This window comes from Apus apus, chromosome 3 (assembly GCF_020740795.1).
Source record: "Apus apus isolate bApuApu2 chromosome 3, bApuApu2.pri.cur, whole genome shotgun sequence".
Classification (NCBI taxonomy): Eukaryota; Metazoa; Chordata; class Aves; order Apodiformes; family Apodidae; genus Apus; species Apus apus.
In genome coordinates, this window is record NC_067284.1 from 56,191,616 (window position 1) to 56,217,225 (window position 25,610).

The window sequence follows — 25,610 nt, forward strand, 5'->3', positions numbered from 1 at the left end:
ATTCTGGAGTATCAGCTGACACTCTTTTTCCTTTTGTCTCCAAGGGTTATGACTGCAAAGGAACATAAAGCCAGTGCTGAGAAGGCGTTCCTTCTTCCCACAGCAGCAAGCTGGCTGCACTACACTGAAGGAGAACAGAGGGTAACAGCATGCTGGGAACTGCAAAGAATGCCAGTGTCCGCAGGGTGCATATTACCAAGAGCAAGACAGCATCCTCAGTCAGAACAAATGGTAGGCAGAGGGAAGAAAACTGTCCTCCAAGGAGATACATCTACCTTTCCTTGTCTTCATGGCTGGCTGCTCATAGCTGCTCAGAGTCCTCCTGATAGCCTTGTGTCCTGTCTACCACATGCTCCTTGGGATGGCCATTCAAGACAGACTGCATCCTCTTTTCAAAGAGGCCACTGCAGGCCCTGCCACTGCAGCCCATGGAATGGGACCTCAGCAGCACTGTATTGAATTGGAGGATCTAATTTTTCCATTTTTTCTATCCTCACAGGAGAGAAAGTCTTTCCCAACAGCCCCCACTGATCCCATCTGACTGGGCAATCCACTCTTAATTGCATGAAACATCACCATCTCGTGTACATTTATCAAGCATGACCTGCCCTGATCAGCCCTTGGAAAGGTGCCTAACTCTTTAATCTCTGGGCAGATTATCTCAGAAAAGCTCTCGTTTGCTCAGCAACTTGCCTTTGAGCTGGCTCCAATCAGCTGCTCTATTAAACACAGTCAGAACCAGCTTTCCCAGTGCAAGGACCATGCAGCAGTCTGCCCAGGAGCTCTGACTGCCACCCAGAGGCCTCCTGGGAACAGCCTGTTCTCCCATCACAAGCTCTTAGTAATCCTCTGTGCTCAGACATCATAAATTATTTCATGGTATTGCAATACCACTGAGACTGCACAGCCACTGAGAACAGATGCATGGAAAACAGCAGGTCACACCTCAATGAGATAAAACAGTTAGGACAAAGCATAGCAGACATACCAGGCTGTGTCAAATGCACCTACAAGATAAGAAAACTCAGAGATGGGACAAGAACATTGACACACTGTGTGCATGTCTCAGTCAGCAGCAGTATCTACTAGTGGTCACTAGCAACAGCTACCAGAGCTGCTTGCTCCCTCTGTGAAAGCAGTCAGGTCTGAGGAAGGATCAAACACAGCCAGGCAATGAATGGACTGGTTTAGTCTGGAAGACATAAGGATCATTCAGCATTACAGAGGAGATCTGTTTGGTTTATTTAGAAGAACACAAACATCTTTCCAAATACCTAACATGATGTGCAAAATAATTCTCTTCCCCGGGGCTTCAAAACTGGTATCTCATAGCTGTAGCCAAACTGTAGCCAAACCTGTTCTTGGACCAGCCACTATGTTTCTTTCACAGGGTTTTAGCAGGTTGTTTTTGAAACATCCGTGTTAAAGAGATCAGCCAAGACGTGTTCTTGACTGTGCAGCAGCCCTAAACAGAGAGAGGCACACCAGGAGAGGCAGATAACTCAGCAGCAGTGCCCTGCTCAGGGTGATAGTATTTTTATTTTTTTTCCGAAAAAGCTACATCTGCTACAGGCTTTCAGCTGCTTTTATGCTGCCAATATGTTAATATGCAGGCAGGGCACATGGAAGATCTGAACTACTCATAAAACTTCAGTTCTAATGAAAGAATGGCTGTTCAGGACAAGAGCTAACACTGAGATCCCTCTGCTTGTTTGCTGCCCGTGCCATAGTGAGGAAGGGGAGGCTGTTTCAAGCAGCAGGGCAATGAACCAGAGGCATGAGGATGAACAGCTTCTTCAGTGCCATGGCAGAGGTCATGGCACCCAAATGAGAAGAGAGCAGACCTGGCTGTAATGGAGAAACAGCTCTCAGACAAATAACTTGGCCAAGGCCACACAACAAATCAGGGGGTATCCCCTCTTCTCCAGCATCTTGCCTAAGCACAGATAGTAGTGACACTTTCGATCCAGCAAAGCTGCTCAGAGTTCCCACTGGTCATGTCTGCAGCCAACTGCACCAGGGCACATGTGCTTTCCTTCTTGAGACTGCTGAGCTATCCTCTGAGATTTGGACGTGCCCTGTCACATTGGCAAGTGTTTGCCAGCATCTCTCCATGCAAAGTGCTTCTAAACAAGACAGATGCTTCTTTCTTAGACCAATGCAAATATCAATAGTGGAGGCAAGTCAAAGATAAACCCAAATGACGAAATGCTCCCTTTCTGTTACCAGGCAGATTTCTCTAAGCACAAATGTTCTTTGCACAGTTCCACAGTTTTGGACTCAGCAATACAGGCAGCCTTGAAAAGAAGTGGACTACTCTGGGCTTTGTGTTGTGGACTTGTGTCTAGGACATAAGTGCTTGCTGCTATGATAATTTCCAGGATACACAGCAGACAGAGACAACTGAAGTGACGGAGCGCTGGAACAGGCTGCCCAGAGAGGTTGTGGAGTCTCCTTCTCTGGAGATATTCAATACCCATCTGGATGCAGTCCTGTGGAATGTGCTTTAGCAGGGGAGTTGGATTAGATGATCTCTAGAGGTCCCTTCCATCTCCAGCAATTCTGTGATTCTTGACCTGAGGACTGCTTCCTCATGTGAAATCCCACGTCCTGACCCATCACTGCTGTGGACTGAGAGCTCCCACATGCTTTGCCAGCCTGGAGAACAAATCACACATAAGACATGCATCCTTCCTCCTTTGATCTCAGGGATCATTCCTGCCAATGCAGCTAGTCCTACTGCGGAAGGAAGAGTTGCTGCTGTGGCATCAGACATATCCAGCACCACAAGCTCCCAGACAGGATTAACACTGCTTGCATATGCAGCCAGGGTAGAACCCAGGCAACAGGAATGAGACCAATACAGCCTGTCAACATTGGCAAGGCTTTTCCTGCCCCTTCTTCCTAGCAAGTCTTCTCTCTCCAGACAGAATTCAATATAGAGCTCTGTCCAGCAGAGATGCAGGGACTGAATCTACCAGTATGGAGAGCTAAAGCAGGTGCCACTGTTTACTGAGATATTCTATAGCTTTCTGCACATCCAGATTTCCTCTATGCTATTAAACACTTTCTTCTGAGCCAAGCCACACCAGGGGAAAAGCTGTTCCATCTCTGATGGCACTGGCACAGCCCTGGACCCAGCATAGCTACCAGCCAGGCTTCTATTGTTTTGTCACAGCTTCATGCCTGCCTATAAAGCTGCCCTAAATGCCTCCCTCACACAGTACAGCTCTGGTGCACAAGCCTCTAGCCTGCCCAAGTAGGCAATATAACCACACTAAGGTAAAACGCAAGAACCAGGTGCCAGTGACAAGGAGGGAATGCCCAATACTCTCCTGTGATGTGGCTAGATCTTCAAAATTCGAACTGGCACATTTTGCTGCTCATGATGCTCCTTTGCACCTTCTTTATGTCCAGCAATGTGATGTTTAAACTTCACTCTTCTATTCTTCCACAAATACTAAATGAAATTGCCCAACAGGTTCAAGAGCTAAGACGAAAGACTAAAATACTCCTGGGAACTACATGACTCCCAACAAAATTATTTTCCTGCTAGTATTGAATCTGATTCAAGTCAGATACAAACCTGGCATTTCATGACTTTTTACAGTCTGGTCGTGCTGCTTTGTGCTAGAGCAACAGAAAAATGCCCTCCCAAAGTATCATGGCCTAGTACTGTCATTCCCAGGATCTGCACAGACTCAAACACTGCTATTATAACAAAGTTGCTGTGCTGTTTTCCCAGATGTATTCAGCCTCTGTTCCCAGCTTTTTCCCCACTAGTTTTGCACTGAATCTTTTCCTTTTAAACAGTCTGTAATTTGGTACCCACCTGTACCTTCATACTGCAGTGCAGTAATGCTTTTAACTCACCACCTCAGACCTCTGCGTCTCTGTGGACCAGGCAAAAGCAAAAGGGATCCAGGCTTAAGTATTCTGCGTGGTTTCACAATGGGTTTTTAACCTCACTGACACACAGGTCTTTTAACCCACTGATCTAGACTAATGAAGCCACTGTGCTGACCACAGAATACACAAGGACCTTTGTCTGAAAAGTGGGGGAGCTATGAAAGGACAGTTGTTAAAATCATGGCAGAACAATCACTCTGTGCATTCAGTGTCAAAAGCAAGACCAGGGGGAGAAACAGAAGCCCTGAGCTCTACCTAGAAAGACTGTCAGATAGTCCAATCTGCCACTGTCACAGACATGCCAGAGCTGTCTCTCACACTGCATGACAAGGAGCTGCAGCTTACCTGGTATTAGAGAGCAGTGTTCCTTGTAGCATAAAGATGCCTGTAAACACTCTAGGGTGCACTCTTCTCCTTATCAATCAGCTTCAGAAATAGCCCCTTTTGGCAGAGACATCCATCTTGTCACACCACTGAAATTCACAGCTGCTGGGCTGTTTCTACCCAATCAATGTCTGCTTTTCTGAGGCAGAGATGCCACACAACTCATGGTAGCTGAAGTGGAAGTGAGAAGGTTGTAAATGTTGCTATGGCTCATGCTAGACTCCTAGCTGAGGGTTACCATAGTATGTACCAGAAAATCTCAGTGACAGAACAGTGCTTTGTGCTCAGGTGTATGCCCTGTAACATCAGGCTCTTTGGGAGCAGGCATCAAGAAGCACAGACCAGTTGCCCTGCAAAAGTGTGGGAGCTGTGTCCAGGGAGAAGCCTGAGCTCCAGCAGGACAGAGCAAAGGCAGTTTCCCCTTGAGGACCTCTCCAGGCAAAAGCACACAGGCAGCTGCTGCTTGCAGTCATTCATGCTCACTGGCACAAGATTTCTCAGCAGGCGGACAGAGCAGTCCCTGCTCTCAAAGGTGCTGCAGCTTGGGCTCAGCAGCATCAGACAGTTACTCAAAGGCTGACAGGGCCCTGGGGGCTCCAGCAAGCAGCACACCTACTAACCAGATGATACTCAATGCACCTGGAGCTGCTCACTTCCAGACTCTCTCAGTAGAACAGGACATTCTTTCCAATGCTCACTGTGCCCATCCAGCATCTCAGCAAGCTGCAAGCAGAGCCAGGACCTACCCTGACAGAAACTTTGTCTAGCAAAAGGGTCTGTGAATAACTCGGTGTGCCTCCTCACCACTTCCTGTATTACAGCCACAACGGGCACATGCCACCATCCAAAGACGCCCTGAGTAAGACAATTTGAATTTGTAACATACATGAAAAATTCAACATCTTAACAACACTAATTCTCTTTATATCACATTTTTGTAGTGCTTACAGGAGCACCAGAGTGCCTACTGGAGGACTCGGGAAATAGATGGACAGGTAGTTTATATAAAATCCTTCTCACCAAGCTATGGGAATTCGTGGCTGAAGTGAAGGATTTCCTGCATGACAGGTGCACACAAAACCACCTGGTATGACAGACATGCTCCTTTATGCCCATTATCTGAGCACACGTTGACTGAGTCAAATTTCTCTGTTCAGATGCAGTGTCCTTATTTTCTTTCAAAATACTCTGAATTTTATACAGGAGGTTGTTAAACGTTTCTGAAATGATTCATCCCCAACTATTCTACATAGCCTGTTAGAAAAACATATGCCAGTGCACATAGCCTGGGACTGGCCCACAGGCAGCTCTGCACCAATCAGCTGAAGTGGAAGTGACAAAAATGTGGCTTTTTTGGTTCACTGATCATACCGTAAAAGAAACATATATAAAAAAAGAGCTACTTCCAGCACAGAATAATACTGAAAAGTTTTGAAAACAGCCATGAGGGGACCTCTCAATCTGACTCTATCTAACATGGAGGAAGTGGTTAAAGAGCAGGCAATAAGACTGCAAGTGACTCTTAAATTCTAGCCAGTTACAATATTTAAGAGAGGACAAAAGACAGGAGACAGCAACATCAGGGGAGCAAACCCAACTAGAGGATCTAGACATACCAACAGGGTACCACCCAAACAAAAAAACTAGTTAAAAAAATATCTAGCAGTTCCCAAACAGAAACGCTGTGAAGGCATCACATAACCCATCCTAATGCCTGAAGGGAGGGGCAGCATTGCAGCCTGGCTAGACCACACTACCTTCAGTTCCCAAGGCCAAGAAGCAAGCATCTAAAAGATGAAAGCAAGTCAAATTATCAAGGGGGTGAACAGCAATATGCAGAAGGAAGGACAAAATGCAAGCTCAGAGAAGCCAAGGCCCCCGAAGCATTCATCAGTTTGTTAGTAGCGTGTTATATTCACTGGTGCTAAGTTTGCAGCTATAAATAGGCTGCCAATTCAAAGGAGAGGTGAACCCCTTCCTCAGGGTAATCACATACAGAGAAGAGACAGAGGAAGCTGATCCCCCAGGGAGGCTGAAAAGCACAGCTACCCAAGTACAAAAGCACAGGGCCTTTTGTCAGCTTGATTTCTTGGCTGCAATTGCCCTACTCTTCCCTTACTTAAGATATAAAAGATCAGAGATTCTACCTCAGAGCATCACCATAGCTCCTTATCCTAAGTGGCAGGTGGCAGGATCAACCCAGATGTGGTGGAGAGGAGGGAGACACAGAGGCTGAGGTGAGGGGAGAGACAGGTCCACAACACCTGGAGACCCAGCAACTATCCAGAATCCTGGAAGCTGCATAGACTATCTGACATGCTCAGGGCAGCTAGCCTCACAAATATAAGCCATACCTCCAGCAGTGGCAGGGCCAGGGATGACCAGCCCAACAGCAGCAGTCCCACCTGCTGCTGGGCAGAAGATATGCTGAGCTGCTCTCTAGACCAACCTGACATAAGAGAAGCAGTTCCATCACTGTCACAACAGAAATAGCATGCTTCCCTCCAACACGTGCACTAGAGCAACAGCCCAGCATCTCCAGGATTCCTGTATTCAGCCCAATGTGTTCTACAGTAGATAAAAAAGCTCGACCCCATCAGCTCCCCACCAAGGAGCACTCATAGTCAACACAGCATGTTGCAGAGTCATGTCACAATACAGGAAAGTAATACCCAATCTTAAGTGAGCCTCACATCCACTGAAACCCTGGCAACGCTGTCTACAAGAACCATTTTGCAGTATCGCTAGGGCTGGCTCCAGCATAGAGTACACTGACACACTGAGGGGACAGGAATACAGTGTGGTTCTGTGCACAGAACCAAGTACCACTGAGACCCTCTGATGTCACATACACCTATAGATGGTTGTTTAAAAGGAATAACTAGTTGTGATGATCAATTCCACACAGAACAATGTGTGTCTTTACAGACCTGGAGCGCAGCCAGCCCTGCTTTATACAAGACAGAAAGAAAGCCCGTGAGCTGAACTAGTAACAGGGAGAATTAAAATAGGTTTGTACACTGAAAGAAAGGAGGAGGTCTGGAGGCCTGCCTTTCAAGGCATCAGCCACTGATGGAGGAGGCTTCTGCTTTAGAAAGGCTCAAGAATATTGCTACTCAACCAGAGGGAAAATCACTGCAGGGGAAAAGTGTGGAAAAGCAGAGGCACTTACTGGGGACTACAACCAAGTATTGCACTGCTTGCCAGAACTTCTCTGTCAACACCCACATGAGGCTAAGCAGTGCAATTTCCAACTATCACAGTAGGTTCAGCTGCACCCATTGCATACTATCTATGAGTGGCTTCTACCTGATGAAGGGTACATGCCCAGCCTGCACTAGCTTAGCTTTTTGTAACATGCATTAAAATTGCACTGCCAAATTTAATCACAGCTTTACAGGAATAATCCCTGCTTAAAATCAGCACATAATCAGAGAAGCATGTACAAGTCAGTTAAAAATTGGATCCTATGAAGTTATTCCTGCCCTCATCAAGTGTATTTACCATCCTTCACATGGCTACAGCCAAAGCACATGCAGCACAGGGCCAAGGCACGTCTTAGCTAAGGGACAAAATTTACCTGCATAGAAGGAACTAACTCTCCAGAACTGTCACCAGGCACAAGCTGATTGGATCACACCCTAGTCAAAAGTGAATACTCTGCATGTAGAAATCGGCCTTGTTCAGCACAGAGTTTTAATGAGCTTTTTCTGAAACAATCATAGCTATCCAGATATCCCAACTGATCCAACTCATGTTCAATGTCAAAGGGGCTTCTAGGCAACATCCATCCATGATCTATGATTAGAGGAAAGACAACAGTGAGGACAGGATGGGAACAAACAAACAGCACAATCAAAGGAAGGAATAAGGTTCATGTTAGAAGAAGCAGCAAGAGCATCTTGCAAGAGCAGGACCACTGTAAGCAAAAACTGCCACTTCTGAGGAAACTAAGAATGAATGAAAGTCAGATAGCAAGTCCTGGCCCCAAAAATCACCTTCCAGGACCTGCAGTTCACAGGGCACAGTCCTGCAGGCCAGAGTCTTACAAATAGACCTTGCTAATAAAATACACAGTCCTGTCTAGACCCCAGGTCACATTTGTCAGTCATGGATGCACAACTAGCACTTTTCAGGCGGGCATGCTTCCTGTGGACCACACAGCAGTGGCTACTCATCTGGGCTGAGAAAGCCCATCCTTCAGCAGTCCTGGGTCTCCCTTCAGATTTCAGTACACTTGAGCCTCAGTGCAGTAAGAATCTTTGCAAAAAGCTCTTTTTAATCTTCTCTGTAATGGCCTTTCTCCAAAGCAGATAAAGTCAAACCAGCACTTCTCAGAGTAGACACAAAAGTTGAAATACGATATTAAAATATTTTAGAAAAGAGAAGCACACCTAAAAAGTACATTAAAATTTTAATAAGCATCCTACTATACAGCTAATAACCATCTTCTATGAACTAAAAGTCTTTGCAGTAAAAATGCTTCATAGCTTTAAAGAACTCAAACTGAGCACAGGCAACTCAACTCAGCAGACTGACATCTGGAACCAGAGTTAGCCAAGTGCTAGCCCAGCCCTGACAGCCGTTTCCTGCCCTGGGTGCACAGAGAGAAAACCATGAGCAAAGGGAAATTAAACACTTTGTTTCATTGGCAAGTTGTGGAGTTGAGAAACCCAACTGGAAGCTTGAAAAGGCACAAAGGTGCTTTTCCTCTTTGTAAAGTAAAATGGGAACATGTATATGATAAGATCTGCTAGCTCCAGACTTGAAAGGCACTGAAAAAAATCCATGGGCTTCTGACTATTCAGGAATAATAATCCTTCATCCAATTTACTGGGCTTTCTACATAAAACATGTTTAGATGACTGTTCTTATAATTCCAGTACATCTAACGTAGTTTTAGTGAGCCAATTTTAAGAGACTGACTTTGGAGATTTTAACTGAACTATAATTTCCATACAAAAGCAGATTATTTGTGACTTTTCAAACAAGTAAGCATGAAGTGAGTCACTCTCAAAAAAGGAAGCTAGAAACGAATATAATTTTCACAAGACCCTAGAGGAAAGATCATAGGGAGTTCACATATGGGTACACTTTACCTTGGTGAGCCAATGCTGCTCTCAACAGCTATGCTATGGGTAAGCAGTAAAGGACTTTCCAGAGATGGATTATGGACTTCAATCTGTTTCTGTGAGAAGGTACATAAAGCTTTTTTCATGTAGCTGAGATGCTCCAGAATGTAAGAAACACGAAACAAAGCTGCAACAGAGTCCCAAAGGCGTCTGCTAGCAGTAGCAGCAGTATTACTATTAGCATGTGGTACTCCAACTCCAATCCATTTTAAAGAAAGGAATTATTTGCTGTCTAACAACCTTGAATATTTCAATTCTGACCACCAAAAGGGAGAGGGGATCCAACTAACATCCAAGACTCTGGGGGCTCCTGGTAGCAGCCTATAGATCTTGAACTCTTTCAAACAGGTTTGAGGTCCGTTGCATTTGTGCTGGTAGAAGTCACAGATGAGTGCACATTGTCAAAAATAATTAACATGAAGATGCTTTGACCTTATTGTGCTTAAACAAGATTCTCTTTGTTGGCTCAATTGTATTAGCCTAAGGCCTAGTGAGCCTCCTGAAGCAAATATCTCTCCATAGGACATACCTTTAAGATAAGAACTGATAAGGCACTTTCATCTTGAAATGTATGCCCCTAGCTGAGTCTGGCATTATTTATTGCTTTTGATCTAGATTTGGACTTGAGTCCCAAAGCACTGGCAGAGCAGGAGACTGAGGTTGTCTTCTTGGCACATATTACTCCCATATTTAAAGAGTTGCTAACTGTGCTAAGAACTGGCAGCATAAGAAACTCTTGCTCAGGCCACCCAAAATCAATTCTATACACGGAGAATGGCATAAAGCCATCAGTATTAATGAAAACCTGACCTGCCTCACTAACATAAACTCAACTGGCTTTTCCTGTTTTGGAAGTGGACCAGCACCTATTGGAAGAAGCAATATTGAATAAATTTATTTCACATTTGAGGGAGACAGAAAACTCAACACCAACCCTGCAAGTCCAGAAGGTTGTTAAAAAGCCCATCTCCAAGGCACCAAAGCTTCAGACACTCAAGAGATACCATGCCACACTTCTGAATGTCTTCTGCACACTCGAAGTCACTGCACCAGCCAGTGGTGCAGAACAAGTCCTTCCTTGTTGACATCCACAGGTCACTTTGTGCTGTGGCAGGCTCAAGCACCAACACCCTGCAAGCTGCTGCTTTGCGTAGCAGTGCACAAATACAGCCCATTGTCATGGTCTGACTCTGTGGGTAGCCTGCAAATACAAGCGTGCCTATGGCTGAGCTCCACTCTTTGCCTGCCTCTACCAGGCTGTGAGCAATGTATGTCCAAAGACCCTGTACCAGGCACTGCTGTCTCCAGCACACATCACAAGGACATGAAAAAGATGGATAAGGGAAGGAATGCCAACTTGCTGTGAACCACTCCCACTGCTGGCTGGCCTAGGATGTGCAGTGGCTGAAGGAAGGCAGATCAGTGTGCAGTGGCAAAAGTTCCTCCCAGCAGAGCATTCATCTGACAGGAGTCCTGCAGCAGCAATTGCACATTTTTGAAGACCTCTCAGGTAAAAGTAAAGAAACTCATCAGGCTAAAAACACTTCTGTTGGAAGGATGAGGAGCGCAAACAGCTACTCAAGCCAGGCAGCTGCCAGAAGTTACACAGTAATGCTCAGCTCTCATTACGCTCCATCTGAACTGGACACAGTGTTTCAATGGCTGACCAAATTTCCATTCCACTGCCTGCCACACATACACATCCCCTCCCAGCTGTTCTCCAGATAAAAAGCAACCAGGCAAACGCACCTGCTTGTACTCATCTCTTCGTTTTTGCTACTATAACAGATCACTAGAGCCTGGACGATTCACCTCATCCTCCCATCCCACTGCACAGCTTAGCAAAGCTGTTGGCTATTCAGTCACACCTCCTCAATAACCACGGGCACTGCTCCTTGTTTTGGATGAGAAGGCAGGGTACTAAAAGGGAAAACCAGATGCCCAAGGTCACAGAGAAGTCAGACCCAAAGGTCTCACTTTGGACTGGTACCTCAGGTCACCAGATGCCACTCTAGCAGGAACTGGTACTTTTATAGAAGCCTTTATGATTTACATTCATACCACAGATCTCTTCAATAAAAACAGATGGGGGTGGATTTTGTTGGGCTCTTATCGCCTTCACCAAATCCCCTTTTCTCCCTCCAGACATTCCTGACAGACAGATTTCCCTGACCTACTTTTCCAGAAGAAAAGTTTCAGCTACTTCCCCTGAATTGCAATGAGCTTCCACATGTCAGAAAGCAGCTGAAGAGCAGGGAGGGGAGTGAGCAGCCAACACTTACCATGAGGAACAGCAACACCATGAGAGAAGAAGTCCCCCCCAGCCCTGTCACCAATGCAAATGCACTCAAACATACATATATACTGCAGCACAAAGACAGGGGATAGCAACACTTGATGCAAGGTGGACACTCTGTGTGAACAGATACGTACACATTTCCTCAAGGAAAGTTCAAATACATTCTGTTTGTGCACAACTCCATACACAGAGGCTGGAGAAGGAGAGACCCAGCAGCACTCACTCGCCAGTCTCCATGAGTCCTCTAGCAGATGTTAGGATACTGTCATCTCCCTCCAAATGCTCAGAGCCTCTGTATGAATTGGCTGAATTCTTGAACAGGCAAAATGCAGGCAAGAGGACTGCTAAGAGGCAAGAGCAACCACTTTGCAGGGGAGATCACCAAGGTAAACTGTGGGTTCACCATTCCACCATTTCTCATTTCTAAGAGCAGAGACGAACATCTGCAGTGCAAGAGGGTCAACCACACAGCCCTGGCAACTAAAGTAGCTGTGAGAGCACAGTCTGAAATGCGACCCATTTCAGCACATGGATTTGCATGCCTCCAGAGCTACTGTGCAACAAACAGTGCCAGCTCAGTCCTGGCTGCCTGAGCAGGCACTGTGCATTTCATGGGTTAGAGCTGAAGTGCACAGTGCTGATAAATGAGCTCCATTTTGCAAATGTCTGGAACAATATGTGTTTTCTGTCTCCAGTTATTTCCTCCTCACTTTCCACTGTACTATGAACTACCACTGCCAGGTTCTTAAGAGGGGAGAGTGGAACCTCTGGCTGACAGAGCTGATACATAAATATGCCTGAACAGCCAAGGCACTGGTGACATGAGCATAGGGTACGTAATAAAATGTTTGCTACTGCTCTACTGCTTAATCACTTGTCTCCAGCTGCCAAAAATGCCTCACCCAATGGCTTCTGTTCTTTTCTGATTGGAACGTATTCCTTAAACCACGCTTAATGATTTCCCCAGGATTCAGCATTGACACTTCTCTCTCTCTAAGGAAAGGGAAGAAGTCTAATATCATCCGTTATTTCACAAAAAGAAAGTGGATGAAGGAATACGCCTACTTTAATACTTGTGCTGATCTCTGGAAACTTTCAAGGACTCCAAACAAGTATTTTGTCAAGAAGAGACATGTCAGATTCTTAACACTCAAGTCAAAAAGAACAAAATAAGATTGAGCCTGAACAGCTCAACTTGCACTCCTGAAATGAAAAACTAAGTTAAATCCAAGCCTTCAGCACAACATCACAAACTGCCGTGGTTTAGGCACAGCCAGCAACAAAGAACCACCTGTCCTCTTGCTCACTCCTCTCCCCATTGCAGGATGGGGAGGAGAAAATATAACAAAAAGCTCATGGCTTGAGGCAAGGACATTGAGGGTTCACTCACCAATTATGGTCACAGACAAAGCAGACTCCATGTGGCGAAAAAAAAGCCAACAATTTATCACCAATCAAATCAGAACAGGACCAAGAGCAAACAAAAACAGATCTTAAAAAATAAATACCTTACCCCATCCCTGCCCTTCTTCCCAGGCCCAAATTTCTTTACTCTCATTTTCTCTACTTCCTCCCCCACAGTGGCACAGGGGGATAGGGAATGGGGGTTTCCATCAGCTCGTCACACATTGTTTTATGCTGCTACTTCCTACTCAAGGGGGAAGACTCCTCACACTATTCCCCTGCTCCAGGGTGGGGTCTCTCCTGCAGGAGAGAGTCCTTCACAAACTCCTCCTCCCACGAGGTGCAGTCTCTCAGGGACAGACTGCTCCAGTGCAGGCTACCCACAGTCATGGCCTGCTTCAGTCCCAGTCACCTCCATGGCTGCAAATCCACATCTGCTCCACCGTGCTCCTCCATTGGTTGCAGAAGGACAGCTTGCATCTCACCACTCCTCCCCTTCCTTCCTCACCAACCTTGGTATCTCTCCTAAGGTATTATACTCACCCCCCCCTCCCCTCCACTGCAGACCTTTTCGCAGTTTCCTTTTCCCCTTCTTAAATGTTACTTGCAGAGGTGTTAACACTGTTGCTGACGAGCTCGGCATTGGCCAGAGGCAGGTCCAGATTTTGGTGCTGGCAGAGCTTCCAGCAGCTTCCCACAGGAGCCACCCCTGTGGCCCCTACCCTGCTACCAAAGCCCTGCCGCACAGACCCAACATACAAACCCTCCCTAAAACATTTTGCAGATAAAGCTCTGCAGAGACTAAGGAAGTGTGAGCATGTCTGAAAGATGTTCCCTCAGCAGACACTCCCAGTGGTATAGAAATACTCCTTGGAGAAGATTGCTATTTAGGATTATGCTGAGCATGTACCTGAGTGCAAATCCCCCCAGATCTCCATTGGTGAGCTTTTGTCATGACAACTGACTATGTATTCCTGCTATTTATTTAAACAATGATTTATCTGTGTGAGGACTTTCCCCTTTGTTCCACAGCAGCCTTGCTTTCTAAGAAGCTCTTCTGAGAAACTCTGCTGAAGGCCTTTTGGAAATCCAAGTAGTATATCCAGTGTATCTCACAGTACTTGTGCTTCAACCATTCCAAAACACCTGAGAAGCAAGTCTTTTTACAAAAGAGCCCATACACTAACATCGTTATCTATCCATGTGCTCCACTACCTCTGTTCTGTAGCTTCTAATAATGTGCTTGACGCTTACTAGCCTACAGCTTCTCAAATCTCCCTTAAAACCCTGAGAATTAGCTTCCCATCAGCTACTCCCAGTCTTCTGGGAAAGACACTGTCTGAAGCAAGAGGTTACATATTGCATTCAGTAGTCCAGCTATTAGAGACTGACATCTGTCCAGACTGCTCCTGTGAATCTAGTCCTGGGCTACTTGTTTAGGTTTATTTCCCCCATTTTTTCCATAAGTTCTTTTGCCAGCACTTCAAGCTGCAAAAGGCTTTTCTAATGCACCTGCTACAGAATGTCACAAAATTATTGAGGCTGGAAAAGACCTCTGATATCATCAAGTCCAGCCTATAAGCTAGCACCACCACATTAGCTAGACCATGACATATCCAGTCTTCCCTTAAACATCTCCAGGAATGGTGACTCCTCACTTCCCTAGGCACTCCATTCCAATATCTAATCACCTTTTCTGTGAGGAAATGCTTCCTAATATCCAACCTAAACCTCCCCTGGGGCAACTTCAGGCCATGCCCTCTCGTCCTGTCACTAGTTGCCTGGGAGAAGAGCCCTCCTTCAGATAGTTGTAGAGTGGTAAGGTGCCCCCTGAGTCTCCTCTTCTCCAGGCTAAACAACTCCAGCTCCCTCAGCCTATCCCTATAAGATTTTCCCTCTAGTCCCTTCACCAGCCTTGTTGCTCTCCTCTGGACCAGCTCCAGCACCTCAATATCCTTCTTGAAGTGAGAGGCCCAGAACTGTACACAGTGTTCGAGGTGAGGCCTCACCAGAGCTGAGTACAGAAGGAGAATTACATCCCTACTCCTGCTGGCCACACTATTCCTAATACAAGCCAGGATGCCATTGGCCTTCCAGGCCACCTGGGCCCACTGCTGGCTCATGTTCAACCAGTTGTCAACCAGTACTCCCAGGTCTCTCTCTGCTGGGCAGCTCTCTAGCCACTCTTCCCTCAGTCTGTAGCGCTGCCTGGAGTTATTGTGGCCAAAGTGTAGACCTGGCACGTGGTCTTGTTGAACCTCTTACTGTTGGACTTGGCCCATCAACCTAGCCTGTTCAGATCCCTCTACAGCATCTTCCTACCCTCCAGTAGATCGACACTTTCCCCCAGCTTGGTGTCATCCGCGAATTTAGCAAGAGTAGACTCGATCCCTTCATCTAGGTTGTCAGTAAAGATGTTGAATAGGACTGGGCCCAGTACTCATCCCTGGGGGACACCACTGGTCACCAGACACTAATTGCATGCAGCACCATTCACCACCACTCTCTAGGCCTGGTCATCCAGTCAGTTTTTAACCCAGTGAAGGGTGCACCTGTCCAAGCCATGGGCTGCCAGCTTTTCAAGAAGGATGGTGTGGGAGACTGTATTAAAGGCTTAAGCCCACATCCACAGCCTTCCCCTCATCCAGTAGGTGTGTCACCCAGTCATAGAAGGAGTTGAGACTGGTGAGGCAGAATCTTCCTTTCCTAAACCCATGTTGGCTGTGTCTGATCCCCTGGTTGTCTTCTATATACTCCTTGATTGCACTCAGGATGATCTGCTCCATAACCTTGCCAGGCACTGAGGTCAGGCTGACAGGCATGGTGACAAATGATGGAGACTGGCTTAGCCAGTTCTTCCACCAGCTCCCTCAGCACCCTAGGACGAATCCCATCTAAATCCATAGACTTGTTGGGATCTAAGTGGCACAGCAGTTGACTAACTACTTCCCCTTGAATTACAGAAGGCGTATTCTGCTCGCCATCCCTGTCTCAGGAGCCCAGCTGTACTGAGATAGCCAGTCTTCTTGTTAAAGACTGAGATACAGTCTCAAATTGCATTGAAACAAAGTTCATTGATTCAAACTGTCAAGACTAAGAAAACAGCAGAATTCCAGCAAGGCTACATGAATACCTTTAATTCAATCCTATTCAATGTTCTTGTTTCAGACTTCTCTAATGGTGGTTGTGCATGTGCATTCTTCTTGTATCGAAACACTCCAACCCCTTTTGCAAGAGAACCTTCACCTTTTAAGTCAAGAAATATAAAACTGTTTAACTAAAATAATACTCTATTATTGGACCAGAGTTTCTTAGTAAACAACTGGCACCTCTTTGATTGTATGTATCATAAAATTGTATGTGTGAGGCTGAGTAGTTAGTACCACATTGTCCACCAGAACAAAGATAGTAACACCACCATGCCTTGCAGCCGAGGGGTGAGAAGGGATGACAAACCTAACTTTCCCTGAATACAACTATGACCTAGTCCATTACATCAGAAAGGACAAGCAAAGAAACATAGTAATTAATGCTAAAATAACTGAAGTTACTTTGTCTCAAGCCTCCCATCTCTCTAGCCTGAAAGAGAGAAAGAGCAAACGGAGCTTGGCAGCCTTTGAAAAGTGTTAGACACACCAGTGAACCTATACAGCTCCCACTAATGTGGGAGGAAGCAACACTAACACAGAGACTCTTCAACAGAGATTCCCTGGAACACAAACAGCTACAGCAGACATCCTCTCCTTCCTTCCTTCAAGAAGGCCTCCAGAGTTCATCCAGGCACATTCAGTTGCCTATGAGACTCCCACAGCACACCACCCTTTGCAGACAGCTGAAAGGGACAGCTGGATGAGCACAAGGCCATAGCAGGAGAAAGCCATCATGCCAATGCTGCAGCACTCAGTGCCCTCTGTCATGTACTCCTGGTGTGCTGGCCTCCACTGTTTTCACTTGCAAGCACTGTATTCAAATCCTAGCAGTTTGAGACGAGGTGGAGGGATCACAGGGTTGCTGTTCCTTGCAACAGATTGACACAGCACAGCCCTTGAGCACTGGTCCCCTAGCAACCGAATGAGCAGGTTTTTTTTGCCAGCTTTCTACCCACCAGCTGACTCCACAGTGTCTGTACTAGTAGCTGCTTTCCCAGCAAGCACATCACACACAACCCTGGGAACAGAGCACCTTTTCTGCAGCCATGCAGAGTGCAAGAGTCAGAGCTCTTCCTGAAAAATCATACTTTGACTTAGTTTGTCAGACAACTTTAACTGCCACTCTGCCAAGTCTTGAATGCTCGGCATGTTTTTCTTTGGTAGATAGGTCCTTAAAGAGGTATATGAGTAAGAAGAGCATGCAGATTCTGTCTAGGAGGTGATCTTAGTGAAGGCTGTGGATATTGTCTACCTAGACTTTAGTAAAGTCTTTGACAGTTTCCCACAGCATTCTGCTGGAGAAACTGACTGCTTTTGGCTTGGACAGGTGTACACTTCACTGGGTAAAAAAAATGGATGGATGGCCAGGCCCAAAGAGTTGTGGTGAATGGAGCTAAATCCAGTTGGCAGCTGGTCACAAGTAATGTTCCCCAGGGCTCAATTCTCTTTATTATCTTTATCAATGATCTGGATGAGGGGCTTGAGTGCTCAATAAGTTTGCAGATGATGCCAAGTTGGGCAGGACTGTTGATCTGCCTGAGGGTAGGAAGGCTGTGCAGAGGGATCCAGACAGGCTGGATTGATAGGTCAAGGCCAATTCTGTGAGATTCAATAAGGCCAACAACTAGGTCCTGCATTTGAGTCACAACAACCCCATGCAATGTGACAGACTCGGGGAGGAGCAGCTGGAAAGCTGCCCAGCAGTAAAGGACCTGGGAGTGCTGGTTGACAGCTGGCTGAACATGAGCCAGCAGTGTGCCCAGGTGGCCAAGAAGGCCAAGAGCCTCCTGGCCTGCATCAGGAATAGTGTCTGGCAGAAGTAGGGAACTGATTGTCCCCCTGTACTCTGCACTGGTGAGGTTGCATCTTGAATCCCGTGCTCAGTTTTGGGCCCCTCACTACAAGAAAGACATCAAGGTGCTGTAGTGAGCCCAGGGAAAGGCAGCAAAGCTGATGAAGGGTTTAGAGAACTACTCTTCGAAGGACAACAACTAGGGTAGTTCAGTTTGGAGACAAGGAGGATGAGGGGAGACTATAATTCTCTACAATTACCTGAAAGGAGGTTGTAGCGAGGTGGGGTTTGTCTCTTCTCTCAAGTAACAAGCAAGAGGATAAGGAGAAATGGCCTCAAGTTGTGCCAAGGAAGGTTTAGGTTGGAAATTAGGAGAAATTTCTTCACTGAAAAAAGAGCTGTTAGGCACCAGAACAGGATGCCCAGGGAAGTGGTGGAGTCACCATCCCTGGAGGTATTTAAAAGACATGTAGATGTGGTGCTTAAGGACATGGTTTAGTCCCGGACTTGGCAGTGCTAGGTAAATGGTTGGACTCGATGATCTTAAAGTTCTTTTCCAACCAAAAAAATTCCATGATTCTATGACTCACAGATCAGATAATGGCTCAGAAGAACCAGAAGATGCCACACTGAGAATCTGCTCTAAAAGGCTTCTCAGCTCTTGGATCCATGGCTTCCCTATAACTACCAGTCAGTAGCACAGTGCTCAACCACAAGCATACCCTCACCAGTACATGTCACAAAAGACAGTCAGACCCTAGGAAGGGTTACCTCCAGACCTCTTGAATCACAGTACAATCATCAGCTTTCTCATGCTCAGTTAAAGCATACAGAATCCACTCACACTGATGACTGCAATATTTGTGGTCAATACAATTATGTATCACTGAGAGATACAGCCCAATGACATCTTTCTTTTAAGATCATGGAGCACTGCTGCTACTCCTCACCACAGCAATCTGTTGTGGATCTCCATGTACACACACAATGAGTACAACCAATAAACAGGTTCTTGGAAAAAGGGCAGGTAAGTGGAGTAGGGACAGCCAGCTGAGCTCAGCAGAAAAAGGTGAGTTTCTAAGACCTGTTTCCAATGCTCGCTCAAAATACTGCAGCCAGTCTGAAATCTCAGCATCCTCAGATACTTAAAAAGCTGCTGGACAAAGATCCAAAGTGTCAGGAAATTAGTATCTGAGACCTAGCTGCAACTCAACTAAGAAGTCAAGCACTAACAAACAGATCAGCAGGCTCATGCCCAAGAAGCCTGATGCAGCTCCAGTCAGGAAATTAATATTTTACTCTGAAATAAAAAATCTTCAGCAGCTGTGAAATTCAGCCACTCTTTCCTTGGTAGCAGGTGGCAGAACATTTCTCCCCAGTGCTGCTCTCTAGAGTCCTCCCTGGAAAGCCACAAGCAGGGCCATGTGAAGAGAACATCACTGGATCTTCAGTCACTCATTCCTCAGAAAGCATCCACAGTACCCACTTTCAGTCTAGCACCCTGCTGTTGGTGATCAACTGCCTTCACAGTGGGTCAACAGCATACAGTCACTGGACTGGCACAACATTCAACAGCTACAAGTCCAGGTACCACCTGGACCACTCAAGAACACTACCAGTGTGCTCCTGGGCCTGTAAAAGACTCTCAGGCTCTGTGTCCCAAGGGTGAGCAGCAATAAATAAAAACAGCAGGTAAGACTGCAGAGGTTAAAAAATAACCCAAATTTTCCAAATCAGGAGTAAATACTTTTAAAATTAGACACGGGGATACTTTCTCAAACTGGAATACTATATCCACAGCTAAAGTATCCTCTGCAGCTCTTTGTCAAAGGGATCCTATCAGAACAGTTATTGTTAAGACTCAGATGTGTAAATTAAGCTTTTCCTTGGGCTGCATGGATAATTTATGTAAGGTTCAGCCACTCACTGGACCCCATGATGAGTAAAGAAATAGCTTGGGAGTTATCGTCCTGCTGACACTTCTGACCTATGATTTCCTGTGCCCTGCTATACACAAGCAAGAGGCTCTGACCTATGATTTCCTGTGCCCTGCTATACACAAGCAAGAGGCCAACACTGCTCCCATCCATTAGCACAAACCCTCCACTTCCTCCCTTGCATGGCTGGGGAAGAGGAGAGCCACTAGTAAGGCTCAGCAGCATAGGACACCACCTCTGGTGGCCACGGCCACACAAAATGCTGGTGTTCAACCTCAGAGATCATCTGTCCTAGATGAAGAAACAAACATGGTCACAGACAACTGAGACACCATCAGCAAGTTTCTTACAGACAGATTTGACTAACCACAGCTGGGAATGGAAGCTCTTTTAATTCTTGTTATGTGAGCAAAGCAGCCCAAACTATTCCTCTTTTTTGTGGCTGAGCAAAGGATGGACATGATGCAGTGGCCAGAGCCCACTGCTCCTGAAGGGGCAGTTTCTCCAGCATTTCTCTGTGCACTGCCAGACAATCCCAAATTCGCACTGCAGCAAAGAAGGAAGTTTCAGCCATGGGTCTCTGACTACAGAGCTATGGCAGGGGAATAAGGAGCAAAGCTGGCATACACCCCAATGCTTGATAATTGCATTCTAACACGAAAAGTAACAGATTTTGAGCATCTAGCTCAACATTTAAATGAAATTCAAAATGAAGCAGAGTGTATACAAAGTTCCTCAGTACTGAGTACTCAATTCCTCCATAATAAGTACTCACAGCAAGACTAGGAGACTCTTTTATCTGCAAGCAGAAGAATTAATTACTGGAGTACAGACTGATCTTTGCAAGCACATAGCACTGCAGCCTTCCACAGCTATTACCATTTCCTGCCCTGCAAACGTCTTCCCCTGCCACTTCAGAACAGCCTCCACAGAGGCCTAATAGGTTACCACCCTTCCTCCAAATACTGCTGAAACCCTTAGGTCCTGCAAAGGTCCTGCAAAGTTCCTTGACCTAGGTTTGTTAGGAGGTTTAGCTTTACTGGGGACAGTGGCTAATTTTGTCTTAAGGTATTCAAGTCTGTTAAGCTTGCACTGAGTGCCCACGACGAACAGGCTTGTGTTGCCAGGGAATCCTTGGACTGTGCTCACAGTGGCTCCCTGTCACCTTCCTTGAGAGGAAACAAGCAGAGAGAGGGAAGCTAATGCACAGAGCCATAAGGGATACTAGACAAGCACCTTACTAGCACAAATTCATGGAGCTGGGGGCTTTCCAGAGAAGAGAGAATAGCACTGGTTTGTTACTGCAGAAAAAGCATTAGTAACCAGGCACAAACACAGCAGGCTGCAACTCCACAGGAGTTCCAGGAGCAACATGTTTCGAAGGTGGGTGGGGAAATACAGTTTTACTGTTCCAAATTAGGATTCAGGATTATCTGGTAGGATAGAAACAGCCTGCTCTCGAAGCAAAGCAGAACTGCATCAAAAACTGATCTACAACTATACCTACAGCGTAAACAGTATCCAAAAGCCAGCCACCTAAGGAATGAGAGACAGGTCACCGATTACTGCCTCCCAGTCCCTCCTCAGCCTAACAGTAAACAAATGAACTAACAAACAGACAAATATACCAGGAGAGGCCAATGCCTATGGAAGAAATTCATTTCATAGTAGCCACCAGCTGCTCCCAGCACTGTGAGCCAGCCTCCCCTTCCCAACAGTCACACTACCCTGACATTCCCACTTGGGATATGCCATCAAGTTGGCAGGCTCACAAGTGCTGGCCCCCGAGGGCTTGGCTTAAGTGCCCCGTGGACTCTGCTGCAGCCCCAGCACAGGCTGCCATGCTCCAGGAAGGAGGTTTCAAGCAATATTCACATGTCCCTGACAGGCTTGCTTCCAGTTGCAGAAGGGCACAGCACACAGTTCTGTTTGGGAATGGATACTCAGGTATGTTTGTGATATACCTAGGATACACAAGGTGGACTGCAAACCCAACTCATATGTGCAAGAGCTTCCCTTGAACACCCCCTCTTCAAACAGCAAGTTAACAGTACAGACAAAAGCATGCACAGTCTCATGTCCAAATTGAAGCTCAGAACTGGTGCTACCATTCAATAAACAGCATTTCTCTACCCATGTATGGCTTCTGCAGCATCTAGGCTCCACATTTATAGCATGCTGGAACATTTTACACAGGCATTACAAGGCATCTCCATCTGGGAATTGAGTAATATGACACTCCTCTGGTTTCTGAGATCAGCTCAGAAACAGCTCTGCAAGAATTCAAGTCCTGATCACATATTTGCTTCTCTGCTATTTTTATCACACAGATACAACACACAGAACATCTCTAGGCTCAAGGCTGTGAAAAGCTAACTCAAAAACTATTCCAAGTGAACTGTGCAGCTTGGATGGTATAAAAGGAACAACTACTGCATGACCATGTGCCACAAAATTATCAGATGCACATGTCCATCTGGCAACAATCTAGACCCTCAGAAAAATATCAATATGGTAAGAAAGCACCATTTACCAGCACACTTAAAACATGAGTTTAACAAGAGGTTGTGGCAATCTGGCATAAATAAGGTAGTTCAGGATAGGAGACGCTGAGATCAACCTTCCTCCTAGACAAAGATCTATTTGCCACTATTACACTGAAGCTATTGAATTCTCAGAAGCTGCAGGAAGAATTTGCAATGTCTGTGACCATATTTGGCTCTATCACTTCCATCTGCTAGGTATATTTTATAAAATAACTCTGTGCACCCCAGTGATGTCAAAAGAAAGAGGCCAGCATGACCAATGGGATGGGGTGCTTGCTAAGCTCATCTTGGTGTGAATGTCTTTAGCCACAGGAGATGGGTATCATGGGTAGCAGAGAACAATGAGCATTTAAAAGGGAAGGAACTCCTTTTCACAAAGGAACTTGTCAGACAAGCATGTAGACAATAATACTGTACTTGGGAGATAAGATGAATTTGCATTTTTTATGTATAAAGAAACCCTGTATTATGAGGATGTCTCCTTCCTAAACACACTCTCTTTTTCTGCATTTTGGGAGCTAACATAAAACAGTAACACCAGCAGGCATTACATCCAGAAGAATCTCTTTCTCTGGAGACTTTCAAGATCTGTCTGGATGCTTTTCTGAGTGATCTGCCCTAATTTTTTGGTCCTGCTCTAGAAGGGGGTTAGAACTCAATGATCTTCATATTCTCTGACAGAAACACAGAATGTCTTGGGTTGGAAGTGACCTCTAAAGGTCATCTAGTCCAACCCCCCTAAATACTCAGGGACATCTCTAACTAGACCAGACTGCTCAAACCCCCATCAAGTCTGACCATCAATGTCTGCAGGAATGGGGCCTCCACCACCTCTCTAGGCAACCTGTTCTAGTGATCCACCACCCTAATACTAAAGAACTTTTTCCTAATGTCCAAGCTAAATCTACCCTTTCCTAGCTTGAAACCATGACTCCTTGTCCTATCGTTATATGCTCTTGTGAACAGGCCTTTCCCAGCCTTCTTATAGGCCCCTTTCAGGTATTGGAAGGCCACTATAAGGTCTTCCCAGAGTCTTCTCTTTTCTCCAGGCTGAACAACCCCAACTCCCTCAGACTGTCTTCATAAGAGAGGTGCTCCAGCCCTCTGATCATTTTCATGGCCCTCCTCAGGACACACTCCAGCAGGAGTTGTGTTGGGGGCTCCAGAGCTGGATGCAACACTCTAGCTGAGGTCTCACCAGGGCAGAGTAGAGGGGCAAAATCACCTCTCTTGATCTTCTGGCCACACTTCTCCTGATGCAGCCCAAGATGCAGTTGGCCTTCTGGGCTGCAACTGCACATTGGTGGCTCATGTCCAGCTTTTGATCCACTAGTAGCCCCAGGGCTTCTTCCACAGGGCTGCTCTCCAGCATGTCTTCCCCCAGCCTGTACTGGTATCTCTGGTTGCCCCAGCCCAGGTGCAGGACCCTGCACTTGGCCCTGTTGAACCTCATGAGGTTCACCTGGGCCCACTTCTCCAGCTTGTCCAGGTCCCTCTGGATGGCATCCTGTCCCTCTGGCATATCGACTGCACCATCCAGCTTGGTGTCATCAGCAAACTTTCTGAGGGTGCTCTCAGTGTCTCTGTCAGTATCATTAATGAAGATATTAAACAACACTGGTCCCAGTATGGACACCAGAAGGACACCACTTGTCACCATTTCCCATCTGGACATCGAGTCATTGACCACTACCCTCCGGATGTGACCATCCAGCCAATTCCTTATCCACTGAACAGTCCACCCATCAAACCCGTATCTCTTCAACTTAGAGAGAAGGATGTTGTGGGGGACTGTGTCAAAGGCCTTGTAGAAATCCCCATAGATCATAGAATCACAGAACCATTCAGGTTGGAAAAGACCCTTGGGATCACCGAGTCCAACCGTCATCCCTACTCTACAAAGTTCTCCCATAAACCATACCCACCAACACCACAACCAAACAACCCTTCAACACATCCAGGGATGGTGACTCAATGACCTCCCTGAGCAGCCTATTCCAGTGTCTAACCACTCTTTCTGTGGAAAAATTCTTCCTGATGTCCAGTCTAAACCTACCCTGTTGCAGCTTGAAGCCATTCCCTCTTGTTCTATCACTAATTACCTGTGAGAAGAGACCAGCACCAACCTCTCTACAGTGACTTTTCAGGTAGTTGTAGAGACTGATGAGGTCTCCCCTCAGCCTCCTCTTCCTCAAACTAAATATTCCCAGCTCCTTCAAGCATTCCTCATAAGATCTATTCTCTAGGCCCTTCACCAGCTTCGTTGCCCTCCTCTGTACTCGCTCCAGCACCTCAATATCTCTCTTGAATTGAGGTGCCCAAAACTGGATGCAATACTCCAGGTGTGGCCTCAAGACATCCATAGGTTTTCCCTTGTCCAACGATGCAGTCACTCCATTGTAGAAAGGCAGTAGGTTGGTCAGGCAGGATTTGCCCCTAGTAAAGCCATGCTGGCTGTCCTGAATCACCTCCCTGTTCTTCATGTGCCTTAGCATGTCTTCTAGGGGGATCTGCTCCATGATCCTCTCAGGCACAGAGGCGAGGCTGACAGGTCAGTAGTTCCCAGGGTCCTCCCATTACACCCTGTAATGTGTGTAATGTTTCCTTTCTTCCAGTCTCTAGGGACTTCACCTGACTGCCATGACTTTTCAAATATCATATCCCATACCCATTTTCAAATACAATACCCCAAGATGCACAATAATAGGTATATGTTTACAATTTTATTTAAAAGAAGCAAAAAGATAGTTTCATCTCTCTTCAATCATCGATTTCCCTACATTACAGCTGTCTACCATTTCATTAATTAGCTTATCTGTTAGAAAACATTCACATAAAACAGTAAGTTTCATTTTCTCCCTGGTGAATCACACTGACACACAGAAAAGGGATATCGACCCAAAACCTTGTGAGCATCCTCATGAGAAGGCATTGGAGCTTCAGAAAGAAATTTGTGAGTATGTGGAACCAATAGCCAAACTCACAGGAGTGAAGGGGGCAGTTCCATTCAGGCCGCATATTCCAGGGAGGACCTCAGCTAGGAAGAATCAGGTTCTAA

The 25,610-nt window shown here is 46.1% G+C and overlaps 1 protein-coding gene across 4 annotated transcripts in view; it reads right to left on the reverse strand.

Moving 5' to 3' along the window:
- The window catches only part of LOC127382262 (phosphofurin acidic cluster sorting protein 2-like), a 75,280-nt gene that overhangs the window by 28,313 nt on the left and 21,357 nt on the right, over nucleotides 1-25,610 (reverse strand). Inside the window, exon 1 of one of the 4 annotated variants that reach the window (XM_051613637.1) lies at nucleotides 7,874-7,891. The exons of the other annotated variants lie outside the window; for them this stretch is intronic. The gene's annotated coding sequence lies outside the window, so the exon portion shown is untranslated. Of the gene's footprint in view, nucleotides 1-7,873; nucleotides 7,892-25,610 lie in introns of those variants that run through there. 4 annotated transcript variants of the gene reach the window in all.